The 3,500-nt window shown below is 38.4% G+C and overlaps 1 long non-coding RNA gene across 1 annotated transcript; it reads left to right on the top strand.

Annotated features, from left to right (window-relative positions):
• The first annotated feature begins 366 nt into the window (after positions 1-366).
• On the top strand, positions 367-1,453 carry LOC106339500. The gene is made up of 2 exons (XR_001269175.1): positions 367-1,224; positions 1,375-1,453. It is a non-coding gene; the product is annotated as an uncharacterized LOC106339500 (long non-coding RNA).
• Positions 1,454-3,500: the final 2,047 nt, after the last annotated feature.

Genomic DNA, 3,500 nt, shown 5'->3' with positions numbered 1-3,500 from the left:
AGACGAATCGTCTTCAATGCCTTAATCTCAAGGGGAAACTTAAATCAAAAGAGTCAAGAGAGGAGGTCAGGTTTGCTTCGAGATCGTAAGTGCCTGAGGTTTTAGTTGTCTGATTTTCGCGACAAGAGATGACGAAATAGAGATTTTGGAGAAGACTTAGAAGAAAAAGAGAGGAGGTCAGGTGTGGCAAGCGATTACAAATCGCGTTTGATTTTAGGGTTTTACATAAAAATCCGATGGATTACTGGGTGGGTGGGTTGAGATGGGTTTGACCCTAGTTTGCCTTGTAATTATCGTTACTTCCGAAGGTTTCTTAGTACTTTACTCATTTCTCGATTTAAAAATATTTGTAAATGAAAATAGAGTTATAACAAAGATATCCTGGCTTTAAAATATTCATCTACGGGCATTGGAGACGATTCCTCGAGAGGCGACTGGGTAAGCTGTACTCGAAGCCCTAGGAAACCTCGGCCTCCTTCTCTTCTTCTTCCTCGTCGGCCTCCTTCTATTCTTCTTCCTCGTCGGCCTCCTTATCTTCTTCTATTCTTCTTTCTCTAAACTCTCTGATTTTCGATTTATCTCTTCATATTCATGCTAAGAACTGATAGATCTGTGCTGTGGTTGTCGAAATCTGATAGATTAAGGTTCTCTGATTTTGTTGCTGTGTTTAAACTCTTCATATACTTGCTGTCGATTTGCTGTTAAAAAATATCTGATTTGTTTTGACTAAGATCGATCTGTTTCTATTGTGTTGAATCTGATTTTTTTTTTCTATTTTGGTTATTGAATCTAAGTCTGAGACAAAAATCGAAATTTCTCTCTGTTCTCACAAGTCTGATTTGTTTAATCTGTTCTGTATTGCTCAAGTTTTGATTTATACTTGTCTTTGGTTGAATTCGAAATTGATCTGAGAAGTGTGGATTTGATTTTCGTTTTGATCTGTTTCTGTTAAAGTCTGAGATTGATCGCTTCTTTTCTATTGTTTATGTTTCTGATTATCAACTTGTTTCTAATTATCAATCTGATTTACTAATATTTGAATTTCGTTTCGAGTTTGTCTCTGTTGGCAAGTTGATTGTTTGTTTTCTTTTGAACTTCTTACTGCTGTGTGTTTCTGTATGATCCCTACTTCGCAATCACATCCACAGGAAAACTTGCTTTTTGTTGCTCAAGAAAATCTGAAAGTCTGGTTTTGGATTCAGCGCCTCGTCCCAACAAGTAATGGTAGGTAACCACTGAATTTGTCTCTTACCATCATTTTTATTTGCCTGAGTTCCTACTGAGTTGTTTTTGATTACTGTATTGCTTAAAGAATAGATATTGATCTCTGATTTTCTAAAAAGGATGTTGCTTTGTTTTTGAAAAAAAATACAGGCCAGAACAGAAGCTTGTGAAGGATGGTTTCATCATCAGGAAGCCAACCAAGATCCACTGTCCTGAAGAAATACCGAGAGTCAAAGAAGATTGACAAGTACATGTACCATGTATCGAGCGTACAAGGCGACTGAGAAACTCTGATGTATGTAGCAGAGAACTCGATAGGAGGCTTAGTTTAGCTTTAGGTTAATTATGTTTTGGCTAATTATGTTTGGTTTAATATTTTAATTTGTTTATGGTTTAATTTGTTCTTTAGTTATTTGTATACTGATTTCAATTAATAAATAAAATTTTGATTTTAAATTTTAAATTAATTTTCTATTTAATGTTGAATTATGAATTATATTTTTAATAAATTTTCAGATAATTAAAAATAAATTAATAACACGAAACATTTGCTATTTTTGCTATTGGAAAAAATAAATTAATGAGTTTTAATAACATTTGTATCATGTTATTATAAATATTAACAATTGCACACAAACTAACGCTATCGTTGTATAGTTAACTATAGCATAAAAAAAATTTGCTATTAAAAGTGTCAGACCTATTATAACGGGCGCTGTCAGAGCGGACAAAGAAGCACTATTATATAGAACTCATAGCGTTTTCCATCCGCTATTACTACCCTTATTTCCTGTAGTGCTTCTTCTTTTAGCACTGGTGCTTCTTCCCCTTTTCTGACGGATCATATGGTAACCTCAAGCCAAGTCCAGCCGCCACTCCGATCAGTGCTCTGTAGAGAGATGTGAATGTTGTGTTGTATTGATAAGAGAAAGGAGTACAATATATATACAAGAGAGAGGAGATCACATAGGATCTCTAGACCTCATCTACAGAGTATATACTCTAACAATATACAAGATCCTCCTATATACAAGGAACTAGAATGCTCCTATACTTATCTCCTATACGCCCCCGCAAGATGAGCGACCGGATGAGAGCCAATCTTGGAATTAAGATGTTGTAGACGCAAACGTGGCAGCGATTTAGTAAGAATGCCAGCCAACTGATCTTTAGATGAGACATGAGTGACTCGAAGAAACTTGGACTGGACCATCTGGCGAACAAAATGGTAGTCAAGCACGACATGCTTCATTTGTGAGTGAAAAACTGGGTTTGCCGCAAGATAAGTAGCTCCCACATTGTCACAAAAGATGACAGGTTGAGACGAAGGTGTGATGCCCAATTCAGACATGAGATAAGACACCCAACAAATTTCAGCCGCAGTGTTGCTACTGACCTGTACTCAGCCTCAGTGGAAGAACGAGCAACAGTCTTTTGTTTCTTGGAAGACCATACCACAGGATGAGAGCCAAGATAAGATATGTACGCTCCTGTTGACGTATAATCATCTCGTTTGCCTGACCAGTCGGAGTCAGAGAAGGCATGAAGGTTCGGAGTGTTGTTGCTGCGAAGAAAAATGCCTTGATCACGAGTACCAGAGAGATAACGAAGAACACATTTTGCTGCTATCCAGTGTTCATCCGTTGGATATGCATAAATTGTGACAACTTGTTCACAGCAAAAGCCACATTTGGTCTAGTGAAATGAAGATACTGCAGGCTTCCAACGAGAGTGTGGTACTCACGACCATCATCAAGAGGTGTTCCAGAGGTGAGTTGCAGGTGACAATTAGAAGCCATCGGAGTGGAGACAGTGGGAACCGAAATTCACACCGTCGAGTTTTGTTAATCGGAGGAAAGCCAAGTTAACCTATCCTTCTCTGAAGGTCCCGGTTATCTGCTGGGCCACGCACAACACAATCAATATGAAAGATTCGAAAGTAATAAATCGTAAAAGAGCGAAAAGAGAACAAAGAGGTCTTATTTCCGAATCCGCGTTTGAGCGTGAACAACAGGTAAGATCCTAGGCCACGAGAGCTGTCGGTATGTTCGCTAGTCTAGCCACCTAAGTTCTAACCTAGTCGAGTCGCAGCTCGGTAGTAAAAACGGAAAAATGCCTAAATTGCTCTAAGTATTAAGTTTGCTCTTAGAATGCCCCCTCCTATCTTCGTCCTAGGTCCTCCTTATATACTCCTCCTTAGGTCGGTTTACCTCTTCTCGGGCCGGATTTGTCGCGAAGCGGGCTTTTCCATATTTCCTTCTTCTTTGTGATTATCT

This window comes from Brassica oleracea, chromosome C4 (assembly GCF_000695525.1).
Source record: "Brassica oleracea var. oleracea cultivar TO1000 chromosome C4, BOL, whole genome shotgun sequence".
Taxonomy (NCBI): domain Eukaryota; kingdom Viridiplantae; phylum Streptophyta; class Magnoliopsida; order Brassicales; family Brassicaceae; genus Brassica; species Brassica oleracea.
The sequence above is the reverse complement of the archived record's forward strand: the minus strand, read 5'-3'. Positions and strand labels throughout refer to the sequence as shown.